Raw genomic sequence first — 15,898 nt, forward strand, 5'->3', positions numbered from 1 at the left:
CCCTATAAAAGAATTGTCATATATATAGAGCTTCACTTTAAGCCCTACCGGTAGAGCTCTCAGTGTTTCTCGACCCGTGAACAGTTTTCGGCGCGACCTTTTTTTATGACCATATATATTGTAGCTATTTAGAGCATCCTGCAAATTTTCAGAAAATTCCAAATAGTTTACAGTTCGAAAACTAAGTTCAAACATGTTGTTGCACGCGTGACTAATTTTTTTTATGCGCGTGGAAAGCAACATGTTTGAACATAATTTTCAGTACTATAAACTATTCGGAATTTTCTGAAAATTTGCAGATGCTCTAAATAGCTATAATATATACGGTCATAAAAAAAATCGTGCCGAAAATTGTTCACGAGTGGAAAACACTGAGAGCCCCATTGGTAAGGTTTAAAGTGAAGCCTCTATAGAAGAATTATCCTATATATATATATATGTGCACTTTGAATGGTTACTATGGTTACTTTGATATTGACCATTAAATTAAGATCAATGATCCATATTTATAGTTGTTAATTGATATTTCTAAAAATAAATTTTGATTTTTTCAAATTTTTGGAAGGATTACATGATGAAAAACGTATATTTATTATGAAAATATAATATTGTAAACTTTTTATTTTTCAAATATATGCCAATTTCTAAATACAGTTAGTGTCTCTCATTGATTGGAAACAACATTAATAAAAAAAAAATAATTAAATTCAAAATTAAAGTAGAAAAAAAATATTTACCTATTGGTGACTTGCTATACCAAGTTACTATGTTGCCATTGAAAAATCTTCTATATAAATATATATATATATATGCTATTTTTAAAAAATAGTCCATAAGGTCCCATAAAGCTTGAAATTCGACTCATGCGATCCGATTCGTACAGCCAAAAATCCAAATCCTTGGAAATGAAATTTATTTCTGATAGATTTGGTATTAATTTTCCACGTTAGAAATTCGTGAACCCCGAATCCAATATACCTGTAACTAAAAAATCCAATCTATATGCACCCTTAATAAAAAAAATTAAAAGTGAATCATTATTGGGAATTAAATCTGTAAGGGATGTTTGGTAAGGGATAAAGTAAATGTGAGAATGAAAATTTAAATCTTTTCTTATGTTTTGTTCAAATTTTAAGAAGTAAAGTTAATAATTTATGTGAGCCCCACATGTATTTTAAGGGTAAATTGAATCATTCTGTACATAAGAGTTTAATATTACATTCATCCTAAGTCTTTCTACACTTTCTAAGGCAACTTAACTACTCAAAACAAACACTCCTTAGAGTAGGACCCAAACAATCAATGTCGTAATTTGTAAGAAGGGTTATTAACTCTTGTAAAAATGATATATGGTTGCAATTTAAAAGGGGTATTCAATTTATTCAAAATTGGAGTGAGACTTAAATGTGATGGTGTGAAATGCGCTGAATGGAATAGGTGGATTAAGTGGGATTATTGTACATGTGGATGGACTGTCGATGATGATGATGATTTACTCATTAGAAGTTTCCTTTGAAATTCATTGAAAGATACTTGATTATAACAGTTAGATTGTTCACACTAGTGTTTTCTTTTCTTTTTGAGGGAAACTAGCTAGTAGCTACCTTCACCACACTAATAGTAGCTGAATTTCCCAATCATGTGCAAATCATAGTTAAAACAAAATAAGAGAAATCTACTTTCGTTTTCCAAGGGAATCTTTCACTAAAATCTCTCTTTCGTCATATGAAAATAATTAAATCATCACACTCTTGCATATCGTTTAAACAATGTCGTAGTTCTGAGGTTCAAATAAATATATCATATGAGCATGGCAGATCGAGAGCCGCGATTTCATTTCATTGAAGACATATATAATTCAAATTTATTTAAATAATAATGATATAAAAGTGTAACGTGTTATATTTAACACGGGCTTAAATTTTTTATTATTCTTGGCAATAGTTTATTATTATTATTATTATTAGTATTATTAGTATTATTATTATTATACAGAAACCGAACAAAATGCATTATTAATTTTAGCTCGAATTAGCTTTCTTTTTATTTTTTTAAAGTTGGTGTAATTTTTTAGTTTTAAATAATTGGAATTACGTGAATATGTTTACAATTTCCTAACAAATAAGCACATATAAGATTTCCCGGGACTAATTAACAATCTTGATTAATAAAGACACCCATTTATCATTAATGGTACCTTTATAAACTTTTACAAAAGTGTTCCTTAGACTATTAATAGTTTTTCATATTAGTTCTTTTGGCACTCATTTTATTAACTTTCCGTTTATTTTAAGGGCAAAAATCATGTTAGCTTTTTACAAGATTTAAGTTTAACGCTAAAAGCATTTCAAATTAATCCTTATATATAATTATTGATCTCTTATGTCATGATCGTCGTAGTTTAATGGGATGTAGATAAATTAAATTACATAATATTGTTCTTTAATAAGAAACGTAAAAGTAGTCGTCATTGTTCCATTCATTAAAATTATTAAACTTTAACTTACTTTTCTTTATCTGCTTTTCTATAATAAAATTTATTGTATTAATTCGATTGATACGTCTTAAAAGTCGTTTTATGACTATCTTTTTATTAATTGCTCAAAAGAAGATTACTATACTACAAAAACATGTTTTTAATACACTTTTTTGTAGGGCACTTACCTAGATGCGAGCCCTAAAAATAGTTTATAGATTTTTTAGTACACTCATTGAGAGTTTTTAAAGAATTTTTTTAGGACATGCGGTGCAAGCCCTAAAATTGATGTGTGTCCTAAAAGTTTGAATTTTTTTTAACAAAAGTTTCTCTATTTTTTAAGACACTCATTGAGAGTCCTTAAAGAATTTCTTTTAGGACATGCAGTGCAAGCCCTAAAAACTTATGTGTGTCCTAAAAGTTTGAATAACTTTTTTTTAACAAAAATTTTATTATATATTAAATCAGAAAAGAAAAAAAAAACACTGAGTTGATTCTCTCTCTCTTCCTTGGATTTCCTCTCTCTTCTCTCTCTCTCGCAACTTGCTGCCAGCCACGAACGGGGCTCTTCGGCCACCCCCCACCTACACGCGCCACCCTGGCGTCTTCGCCGGTCCCCGAAACCCCCAGCCCCGTGAGCCCCTAGCTGCACGCGCCCCCTAGCCCTCTCGACGAAGCCTCCAAAGTTCGACGACTATGTGGGTTTCTGAAATTTTTTGGACATTTTCTGACCACCTCGAGCCACCTCGAGCTAAATGACCACCACCACTACATTCCTTGTGCTTTGGGCTTCAAAACCCACTAAAGGATCGGACCGAACCACCACCGTGGGGTGGTGGCGCCGCCGTCATCGTCGGAGCTCCGGCGGGAGCTTTGGCTACCAATTAATTTTTAAAAATTAAAAATAAAACTTTTCAGGACTCGCGTTGCGAGTCCTAAAATATCTAACTTTTTAAGGCTTTTAAATAGAGGACTCGCACCCCGCGAGACCTAAAAAACATTTTTTGTAGTAGTGATTAATTTTGTAACACTATCATTCGTGGTGCGATTGTGGTTTGCATTTTTTCCAAACTACACGGTACAGTACAATTTGCGGTTTTAATTTTTATAAATGTGTATCAAATCGCACTGCATCGTTATATATATTAATTTTTTTTATATATTTCTTTTCAATTTTACCACATTTAAACTTGAATGCATATATATTTATATAGTATAATATACACAATATCTAAAAAAGTTATTATGTTTCATAGGATGCTAATACATATTCTACTTTGTTGTACCAAAAAAAAAAAAAGAATTGAATTACTTAGCACAGGGTACAGCTGGTAGACAAGCCCATAAAGAAAGCGAACAGATAGAACATCTAGCTAACTCTGAAGTGAGCAACTCGAGTCAAATTTGACAGCTTACGACAACCAGATAATCTCTAGACCGCCTCTTGCGCCAACAACTTAGTTCGAGATGTGTGATGACTAGATCGCCTTCTAGAAACTCTGAACTTGGCCCATGTCAGGATAGGTTAGTTCTTCGACATCTAGTTCGAAGGAAGTGTTCAGCTCGCGGAAGCCTAGTCATGACGCATAGTGAAGTATCCCAAAAAACTCGAAGATTCCTTATACGCTCATTAATGCTCAGATTTTATTACAAATTTATTACTCGAGATAACAAATGTAAATTCTATAGGCAATCATAACCTTATGTAAATGGGAAGTTACCCAAATTTATTATTTACCATATTTATGTACGCGATTACCCAAAGCTATCCAGGAGAATCCTCTATTATAAGTACCAGGGGAATGGACAAAAAAAGGGGACCGACTCTCTATATACTGAAACTCTTCTGAAATTTTCATCAACAATTTCTCCGAGAGTCCTAAATAGATCAATAAGATTATCTAGTGGATTAGGTGGATTTTAACCACTGAACCACGTAAAAGTATAGGTGATCTTAATACTTTCTTGTTATTTCAATTACAGTTTAGCAAAAGCCTAATATCTCTATTGTCGGATTTCTTAATCCATTGTTGGCGAAAAACCGCTTTCAACAGATTGGTGCTTTCGTTGAGAGCTTATTAGGCTTAATTCCCCACGCAAGTTTCACCTAACATTCACCATGGTGGTCATCCGATCTATGCGTGACAACAAGACGGAACAACTTGATGATCAGGAGGTGCACCGTGCGGCCATCCCCACTGGAGAAGGCTTAACTGCTCATCGTTGCCCTGGAAAGAAACATGTGGGCCAAGACAATGCTAGGAGCTCAGCATCACGCCCACCAAATCCCCATCTGGGATACTTCACATCCATAGAGATGGAAAATTCCCAATTAAGGAGCCATCTTGCTTAGGATAATAAGCAGATTGAGGAGATCTTGGCTCGATAACCCTCTCCTGGGACTGATGTTAACATCAGAAGGAGGCAAATTGGGTCCCATAGGTCCCACAGGAATAATTGACCCAATCTTAGTCGCTCGGTTAGAGTTGCAACAACGAAATACTCAACCTGCTAATACTCATAGGAGTCATCGACCTCATGTCAGTCGGTTTATTCAAACTGCGACCCCGAGCTACATACCTTTTGAACAGACCCCACAGAATCTACCTACCCTCGCAGGAACGATCATTCAACTCACACCCCAACAAATCCATCTGTGCCACGGTCAGAGCATCTGACAGGAAGAAATGAATCGGTCCTGCCTCCAACACAGGAAATTAGAGTAGATCAAGTATTAACTAATCTAGTGCGCCCCAATGGAACAAGGATAGCTTCACCAATAAGACATCGACTGTCACCGGTTCGACATCCAACACCACCTCGCCCACAGAGGAATGCTCCAGCTCAAGGGGATGGCAGGAGAAATCCTCGTCCCTCAGAGGACATCTATATCCCATGACCTCGCGCTAATAATCTAGGTCCTCGATCCCAGCAATGAGTTGTAAGCTTTGATAATTGAAGTTACTGGACAAAGAGCCAGTGTGGAGGCAGGCATGAGAGCAACCTGAGGAATCACTTGAGCTCCGCACAAAGTCTTCATTCCAACCCACATCCCGACCCGCGTGATCATTTGAATTCACAAAGAGGATATCCAGTTCGCCACGATGATTTGAGTTATACTCAACCCGAGGAAGATCCATCTATCTTACGTGACAATGGGAATGTCCCACCTAATCGAGCTCAAGCTTGGAGGGAAAACAACCAATCTAACGCGTACAACAGGGTGGGGGCTGATAATTAGCTCCCAAATAACCTAGATGCCAAGGATCGAACCCTCAAGCGACTAGCCTTAATAGGCGAACAGATGAAGAGACTCCTATCTGGAAAATGAGTAGATGAATGTGATTATGATGATGAACTCGAGCCTTTTTCTCCTAATATTGTGGTAGCTCCCTATCTTATTGGATTTAGGATACTGACCATGCCAGCATATGATGAAAACTCTGACCCGTCCAATCACCTCGGGACGTTCAACACATTAATGATGACCCGCAACGTTAGGTTTGAATTAAGATGTATCTTGTTCCCCGCAACGCTGACTGGACTAGTCAGATTGTGGTTCAATAAGTACAAGAAACATTATATCACCTTGTGGAAAAAATTGTCTTCCGAGTTTAGGAGACAATTTCGAGCTTCGAAGGAAACTCGCGTTGAAGCTGATTCGCTGGTTAACATTAAAAAACAACCCAGTGAGTCCCTGAAGGCATATCTGAACCGGTTCACCAATGTGGTAGCACGAGCTAGGAATGTTGATGAAAGCTCCAAGCTCATGGCTATGAGGACATGTGTACGCCTTGGTTTTCCAAGGGGTTGATTAGCAAGCCGAGCTGCTGACTAATCGTAGTTATCTCATGAACTCCCCTGAAACCGGAGCTTCTGTTATTAGCTCGAGGAAGCCCAAAGGGCTCGCCTCCATTGTCCAAGACTGGAGCAGGCCCTCTGAAGGCCGAAGGTCGAGTCCAGCATACAGCTCGCGGTACGAGCTGAACATGGAGCTATGACCCCTTGAGAAGTAAACACACGCAAGGTAAACGTGCATATATCAGACATCACGTGTCTGATATCCCCCTGACTTCTCGGACACGCAGCAAGAATGTGCGTGTTCAGACACCCACGGTGGGGTTGGGCCGTGCGGCCCATTACTTCCTTACCTATTGATTTGACCATACTTATGTGTCAGGTTTAGGAATTAATCATCAATGTCACAGAATTGATACGACAAGTAAGAATGTCACGGGATGACCTCCCTACCAACTTCCAGGTGCCTTCTCCTATAAATATGGAGACCCTGGGAGTTGATAGAGGTTGGAAAAATAATCCCTTGTAAGAGATACTTTGTAACCAAATACTCAGTATAGATCAATAATATTGACTAGTGGAGTAGAAGGATTTTAACCTTCGAACCACTTAAAAACCGTGTCTTGAGTCACCCCTTTCGTCCCCTAAGATCATACATCTATTTCGGTTCACATTTAGCACTAATCCTTTTCTCTCATTCTCTTAATTACCTGTTGGCGAAGAACCGCGTCAACAGTTAGGTGCTTTCATTGAGAGCAAGTTCGATTAGTGCTGCTGCAAACATCCAACTATGGTGACTACACGGTCCAGGCATGGCAACGAGACAGAACAACATGATGGGCAGGAGGCTCATCATACTACCATCCCTGATGAACAAATTCCTGAAGTCCAGCAGCGGCCAGGAAAACAGCCGGCGGGCCAAGATGATACCGGTAGTTCGGCGCCTCGGCCACCTAATCCGAACCCATGCTATTATACTGCGGTGGAGATGGAGAACGCTCAACTGAGGAGCCAGTTAGCAACGGCCAGCCAGCAAATCAAGGATATCCTGGCCCGACTACCCCCTCTCACAACCGACGTTAACGTTGGAGAGAGGCAAGGTGAGGCTCCTAAGTTTCGCCGGGGTAACCAGTCCAGGTATAGCCGGTCGGATAGACTTCCAGCAGCCAACTCCACCCCTTCATCACACCATCGAAAGGCAGACTTCGGGGAAGTGCCTAGGACTAGACAACAACAATACAACCGTTCGGTTAGGACATTAACTCCTAGCTCTCAGCCATCCTCGAGGACGCCCAGAGGAGCTCAAGGAAATTCCCGAAGAAGATCCGGGGAGGGCTCGCGATGACAGCCCGTCCCCAATGACCGTCCTGTGTCTCGTCCAGATCGCCCGGCGCAGGACCAACAGGCTGGCAGGGCCGAAAGGCCCCCACCAAACTTGATCTGTCCAGACAGAACTAGGATCGCCTCTCCAGTCAGGCATCCTCCATCTCCGATCAGATTTCCGTCTCCTCCTCGGCCAGTCCGGGACGTCCCAGCCTATGGGAGTAGTAGGAGAAACCCACCATCTGCTGGACCTTCCCGGCGTAGCAGGGCGCCAGGGGAAAACTTAGGTCGTCACCACCGAAGGCGGACTCCAAGCCTATTCAGCAGAAGCCACTGGACCGGTAGTCGTCGGAATGATCTCTCTGGGGGAGACCTGCGTCAGCGGTTAAGTTCGGTGCAAAGTCACCAGAGAACCCAGGGAGGTGACCTGCGAGATTGCCTCAACTCTCACAGAGAAGACCGAGCTGGAAGTGGTGGTCAGGCTCGTTCAGGGGGTGTCCTGTCCGAAATACGCAACGGAGGGAATGTCCCAAATAACCTATCTCAAGATAGGAGGGGCAATAACCCACCAAATGTGTATAATGGATCCGGAGCTGTTGAACAGCCCCGGAATAACCAAGGACATCAGGACCAAACCCTCGAGCGCCTGACTCAGATGGAGGAGTTGATGAGGAAACTTCTATCAGAAAAAGAAAAAGACGAATATGATTCAGGGGACGAGATGGAACTCTTCGCCCCCAACATAGCAGCGACGGCATACCCGTCTGGTTTCCGTATGCCTCACCTGTCAAAGTTCAACGGGGACGGAGACCCCTCGGACCATTTAGGGATGTTCAACACCCTAATGATGGCCCATAACATTGGCCCGGAGCTGAGATGCTTGATCTTGCCCTCCACGCTGACTGGACCCGCCAGACAGTGGTTCAAGCAAAGTAAAAGACAGTCAATCAGCTCCTGGAAGGCCTCCTCAGCCGACTTCAAAAGGGCATTCCGAGCCTCTCAGGCCGCCCGTGTTCAGGCCGATTCCCTGCCCAACGTGAGACAGCAGCCCGGTGAGACTCTGAAGGCCTACCTGAGAAGATTTGCAAACGTCGCCGCTCGAGCTAGAGACGCGGATGATAGCTCTAAGCTCATGGCCATGAGAACCGGAATCCTTGTCGGAGGAGACCTATGGAAGGATATACAGAGGAAGGGAGTCATCTCGGTCAACGAATTCCTTAACAGGGCCCAAGAGTGGATAAACTTGGAAGAAGCTGAGGCCTCAGCTGGGGGAACCAGCCAGGTTCCCGATCAGCCTGCAGGGATAGGGGTGGAGGTTGCGGCAACGACCCCGAACGTCGCACAGAGCAACCAGCCCGGTGGAGGCAAGAGAAAGGGCAATGGCGAAAACAGTCAGCACGGCCAAAAGAAGAATAAGTCCGTAGATAAGTTTAAGCCCGTCTTCACGACATATACCGAGCTCACTCAGTCCAGAGAGAGTATCTTCTTGGCCAACTCTACTCGGGTCCCCTGGAAGAGGCCGGAGCCATTGAAGCACCACAAGGGAAAGAGAGACACTTCCAAATTTTGCCGTTTTCATAACGATGTGGGCCACAATACCGACGATTGTAGGCATTTAAAAGATGAGATCGAGACTCTCATCCGAGCCGGTCCCTTGGCGCAATAATCGCGTAACTGGGTCCAAGCGAGTCGACCTACTCCAGAGGTCCCAGCCAGTCAGTCCGGGTCCTGGGTAGATCAGGACGTCCCTCCTCCCGTTGTCGGAGGAGAGATATCCACCATATCGGGAGGTCCACACATGGCTGGCACAAGCAGAGGCGCCCAGAAGAGATACGTGAATGAACTAAAGGCTCATAATGGAGTGGAGTTCGTCCCGGAGCAGCGTCAGTCAAAACAGCAGTGATTGGAAAGACAACCGATCATTTTCACGGAGGAAGATGCAGGCCATGTCCAGTTCCCTCACAATGATCCCTTGGTTGTAGCAGTCCAGCTCACCAACCAGAGAGTGAGAAGGTGCTAATAGACAACGGGAGTTCGGTGAACCTTTTATTCCGATCCACTTTAGAGAAGATGGGTCTGACTGTCGCTTATCTAAAGGCAACCTCCATGATGTTGTATGGTTTTTCGGGAGAAGGATCAGCAGCGATAGGGATGATCGAGCTGGTGATCACCCTAGGAGAAGAATCTCGAATAGTATCCAAACTACTCGAATTCGTGGTCATAGACTGCTCCGCTGCTTACAACGCCATTTTGGGCCGACCCACGCTCATAGCTTTCGAGGCCATCACTTCCATCCGACACCTCGCCATGAAGTTCCCCACCTCGACGGGAATCTGCACGATCCAGGGCGATCAGCTCGCTGCCAGGGAATGCTACAACATTTCCATGAAGATAAAATCTAAACCCGGGCAGCTGGCTATGGCCATTCTGAGTGAAGAGGAATCCCAGGAACCCTTGGCGGCTCCTGAGATTGAAAAACCTCAAAACGCCAAAGGGGAAAATGTCACCTTGGATGAGGACACTGACCCCCGGGTAGGCGAAGACAGATCCGAGCTCCAGGCTATTGAGGAACTCGAGGAGGTGAACCTTGATCCACAAAATCCATCATGGATGGTCAAGCTCGGGAAAATCCTCTGTAGCAAGAGGAAGACGGAGCTGATTACGTTTCTACGGGCTAACTTAGATGTATTTGCCTGGTCCCACGAGGACATGGTGGGAATTAGCCCGAGTGTCATCATGCACACGCTCCATCTGGACAAAAGCGTTCCTGCCAAGTCTTAGAAGCAAAGACGTTTAGGAACAACCCGAGCTGAAGCCCTAGAAGAAGAAGTGACCCAACTCAAAAAATGTGGCTTTATCCGTGAAGCCAAGTTTCCAATTTGGGTCGCCAACCCCGTGCTAGTTCCAAAGCCCAACGGAAAGTGGCGAACCTGCATTGATTTCTCCGACCTGAATAAAGCCTGCCCCAAGGATTGTTTTCCATTACCAAGGATCGATCAGCTGGTGGATGCCACGGTGGGGCACGAGCTCATGTCCTTTATGGACACGTACTCGGGCTACAATCAGATCGCGATGAATCCGGCGGACCCAGAACACACCAGCTTCATGACCCCGACTAATGTCTATTGCTACAAGGTCATGCCTTTCGGTCTGAAGAACGCCAGAGCTACCTACCAAAGATTAGTAAACAGAATGTTCGCAGACCAGATCGGGAAAAACATGGAAGTGTACGTTGATGACATGCTAGTCAAGTCAAAGACTGCCGACAACCATGTTTCTGACTTGGAAGAATGTTTTAAAATATTACGAGAATACGGCATGAGGCTCAATCCCCAGAAATGCACTTTTGGAGTCGCGTCAGGAAAATTCCTGGGGTTTATAGTCAATACACGAGGAATCGAGGCAAACCCCAACAAGATCAGGTCACTGCTCGAGCTTCCTTCGCCTAGGTCGCGGAAAGATGTCCAGGGCTTAACAGGGAGAGTGGCCGCACTGAACCGGTTTATTTCCAAGTCAACCGATAAGTGTTTGCCCTTCTACAACCTGCTCCGAGGAAACAAGAAGTTTGAATGGACAGTAGAGTGCGAAAGCGCATTCCTCGACCTGAAGGCGCATCTGGCTGAACCACCCGTATTATCCAAGCCCAAGGCAGGCGAGCCTCTTTTTCTCTACCTAGCTGTCACTGAGGATGCAGCTAGTGCCGTACTGGTACGAGAAGAGGACCAAGCTCAGAAGCCAGTCTACTACATTAGCAAGAGACTTCTCGGGGCAGAATCACGATACCCACTTATGGAAAAATTGGCGTTCTGCCTGATCACGGCCTTGCGAAAGCTCAGGTCGTACTTCCAATCCCACTCAGTGCACGTCATGACCGATCAGCCTCTAAGGCAGGTTCTGCAAAAACCTGAAGCATCGGGACGTTTGTTAAAATGGGCGGTCGAGCTCAGTCAGTTTGAGATTTTCTACAACCCACGAACTGTTGTAAAAAGTCAGGCCCTCGCCGATTTCGTGGCAGAATGCACGGGATTCCAGGAGAATCCAGTGGAGGACTCATCTCAGCTCACCTCGCCCCAATCTTTTTGGAAGATCTTTGTAGATGGTTCATCCAACGAGAACGGCTCCGGGGTCGGAATCATTCTGATATCCCCCGAGGGACATAGATTCCACTCGGCGCTAAGGTTCGGGTTCAAGGCCTCCAACAACGAGGCGGAATATGAAGCGTTGCTGGCCGGCCTAAGGATAGCCAGGGAGTTAAAGGCGAGCTCCGTCCAGTGCTTCAGTGACTCCCAGCTCGTGGTGAACCAGGTCCTGGGCGAATATCAGGCACGGGGACCCAAGATGGCCGCCTATCTGGCAAAGGTAAAAGCTGAGCTGTCCGCATTTGAGCGAGGATCGATCGAACAGATACCTCGGGAGTAGAACACTAATGCAGATGCTCTTGCCAAGCTCGCCACCTCGGGAGAGACGGAGACCTTGGGATTGGTGCTGATAGAATTCTTGGAACAACCAAGTGTAGAAGGAGATCGGGCGGAGGTCGAAATGATTGACGCTAGGCCGACCTGGATGACCCCCATTCTTGAGTATCTCGTCGAGGGCACGCTGCCTGAAGGACGTAACGACGCACGGCGAATCTTGTATCAAGCTCCGAGATATACGCTGGTCAATGGGGTGTTGTACCGACGTGGGCATTCCCTACCTCTCCTCCGGTGCGTTCATCCGAATGAAGCAAAGGCCATCCTGCAGGAAGTTCACGAAGGATTCTGCGGAGACCACACTAGGGGGCAGAGCCTGGCCTTAAAAGTTCTCAGGCAAGGGTATTACTGGCCGACTCTGTCCAAAGACTCGATCTCATACGTGAAGAGGTGCGACAAGTGCCAGTGATTCGCTGCGGTTACCCGAGCTCCTCCAGTCAAGCTAAAAATGATCTCGGCCCCTTGGCCATTTGCCGTTTGGGGAATAGACTTAGTAGGCGCCCTGCCCACTGGAAAGGGCGGGGTCCGTTACGCCGTGGTAGCCATCGACTACTTTACCAAATGGGTTGAGGCAGAGCCGTTGGCAACAATCACGTCCAAAAAGGTGCTTGACTTCGTGGTTAAAAGCATCATCTGTCGCTTCGGCCTGCCCAAGAAGATCGTCTCCGATAACGGCACTCAGTTCGACAGCGACCTGTTCACCGAGTTCTGTGACAGACATGGGATTGTGAAAAGTTTCTCCTCCGTGGCCTATCCTCAGGCTAATGGCCAGGTCGAAGCTGTCAACAAGACTTTAAAGGCGATCCTCAAGAAAAGATTAGACGAAGCAAAGGGGGTCTGGCCAGAATAGCTCCCCCAGGTCCTATGGGCATACCGGACCTGGCATCGAACTCCTACGGGTCATACTCCCTTTTCTTTAACTTTTGGGAGTGAGGCAGTCCTCCCCGTGAAGATAAAGGTTCTTTCGCATAAAGTCCAATCTTACGACCAAGATCGAAACCATGAGCTCTTGTGCCATTCCCTCGATCTGGTTGAGGAAACGCGGGAGGATTCGCAACTTCAGCTCGCCCATTATCAGCAGAAAATCGCCCGCTACTTCAACACCAAGGTTAAAAAACGCACCTTTAGTGTAGGCGACTTGGTCCTGAGAAGAGTTTTCCTCGCCGGAAAAGATCCCAAAGATGGAGTTTTGGGACCAAACTGGGAAGGACCATACCAGGTCATCGAAGTCATCAAGGAGGGAACTTATAAGCTAGCGCGACTTGATGGAGGGGCGGTCCCGCGAACTTGGAACGCCGTCCACTTAAAGAGATATTACCAATGATTTACTTGTAAGGCCTGAAAGGCCACTTCTTATGTATTAATGAAAATCAACTTTTTACGCATATTTGCAAGTGTAATATAAAGTAACCACGAAAGACCCTTTCCCAGTTACTTGGGGGGCACGTGGTACCTGGATATAACCAGGTCTCCTTAACGACTTAGATGTTGATTCTAATCGATTGACCGTGGTTTTCTCAAAAACGCGGGATATTGATAAGGGTTAACACTAACTAAGTCCTATCCTGGTTTTAATCGGGTCATAAAAACTTAGAAGTTGATTTAAATCTATTGATCGTTGTTCTTATTAAAGAGCTCGAGATATGGATAAAAGTTAACACGAACTAAGTTTTTCAAATTAAGTTCCTGGTTTTAACCGGGTCATAAAACTTAGAAGTTGATTTAAATCTACTAATCGTTGTTCTTATTAAAGAACTCGAGATACGGATAAAAATTAACACGAACTAAGTTTTTCAATAAATTATAACCGAAATGCTTAAAAGCATAAATAAAAAATGTTAAAGCAAATTGTCTCGAGGTGAAAACACCTCATGCGAAGGTTACAAAAAAAATATATACTTAAAAATGTTCAAGGGCCACAGGGAAAGAACGCCCTAAGCTTTGTCAGATGGCCCCTTGGAGGTCGCTGTCTCACCCTGCTCCGCCGTGCCAGAGGCTTCCCCAGTCTCCGAAGGCGGTGCCTCTTTCTCAAGGCGATCTTGGAATTTAACCAGCAAGCGCGCCCAAAGGCTCGGTTCCATGAACGAGAAGTCCGCCTCCGGATTGTAAGCCCAGCAATGATAGAACAGATCCTGCATGGACTGCTCCGAAGTGTTTCGTTCGCCCTCTAAGGTGACTTGGGCGGTCTGGAGCTCAGTCTTCGCAGCCTCAAGATCCGCCCGCGAGGTGGCAAGGGAGGTTTCGAGCTCCTGGACCTTCGAGAAGGCTTTCTCTAACTCGGCCTTCGCGGTCGCCAAGGCATCTTCAGTCGCCTTACCCTCCTGAAGGGAGGCCTGGTGCTCCGTCCTCATATCCTCGAGCTGAGTTTTGGTCCTGATGATGCTCCGGTGTAGGGCGTCAACGCTCTGCAAAGACAAAGAGACAATTGCCTTAGGAACAAGCAGAGCAAAGAATAAAAAAAAATAAAAAAAAACAACACAAGTCTAGGTTGGCTTACTGTCATGGTCATGCCCATTGAAGATTCCAGCACGTCCACCGGGCTCATGGTCTCGATGGCCCGGAGCTCCTTCTCGGTGAACTTGTATATATGGCTGACGGCGTAGTTCGCCGACTCATACACCGTCCCCCGGAAGGCCTCTGGGATCTTCTCTAGGTCCTGAGGGTTGACTGGGATGCGCACATTGGAGACCGCCACAACCAGAGTCCCGATCTCCATTCCTCCGTCCTGAATGGCGGCTGGAGCTCGCGGAGGTGGGGGAGGCATTTGGCCTGCTCCTGCGGCAGGAAGAATTGCTCCCGTGTCCTGGGCAGCCGGGGTTTTCTCTTTCTCCTTTGCCGGAGACTTGGTGGAGGTCCCAGCGGCGCTCCTGGACCCCTGGAGCCTTTTTAGTCTTGGTCCGGCCGAGGGGTTTCCCCAGAAGACCGCGCCTCGCAAGCTATCCTCGGGCTGAGACATTTCTTCTGTCAAAACAAAAACATGGTTAGTACAAGTTAGCAACCATACAGACAAGGATAAAGGGTTAAATATAAAAAGTGTGCGAATACTAAGGGAACCCTACCCCCCGAGCTGGAAGAACCTAAGACGATTATTTCCCGAACTGGCGCAAGTCCTAGGTCTGGTTCTGACTCAGGGCTAGATTCTTCTACATACTGCCTAAGTCCCGGAGCATAGATACCCCTCTGGAGTGATGGCCATGTGTGTAGGTTGGTCCCATACTCCTCGAATAGGATCGACCTAAAGACTAGGGTGTTATCTACTACTACGGTACCCCTAGGCCGGCTCTCTTGGTGATCCAGCACGAGCCGGTCGACACAATGGAGCAGGAGTGTGTTCAAGTCCGGATCGCTTCGGTGACGATGGACGAGCTGCCTAGGATTGACCCTAGCCAGCCGGGGGTCTGCAGTGGCCCTATCTAGACTCTTAAACAAGTGAGGGTTACCTTGGCCAGAAGGACCCGCGGCTGCTCCGGATTGGATCCTCTCCTCGCCCATCCTCTGGGCGACCTCCAAGGTCCTCTATCTGCTCCTCACGAGCGGAACTTCGTCGCCCTCGTCCTCCTCGTCTTCATCCCCCACGACCTCCTCCACGATGATAGGTCTGGTGTCCCGAGCTGGAGGCGGCCCCCGGGGCCTCTTTAGGTTCAGGGTATGATTTGGAAAAATCAACTTGCAGAACACCATTGTCTCGTCCGTCACGAGCGCGCGATAATCCTTCTCACTGGGGGGAAAGCCCGCCAGCGTGTCATATTGGCCCCCGAGGGTCACAGACTTCTCTGTCCTCGCGAAGATGGCTACAAGATTAGTTTGAGTCAGAATGGAGTACGGGAGG

This window comes from Humulus lupulus, chromosome 7, assembly GCF_963169125.1.
Source record: "Humulus lupulus chromosome 7, drHumLupu1.1, whole genome shotgun sequence".
NCBI classification, from domain to species: domain Eukaryota; kingdom Viridiplantae; phylum Streptophyta; class Magnoliopsida; order Rosales; family Cannabaceae; genus Humulus; species Humulus lupulus.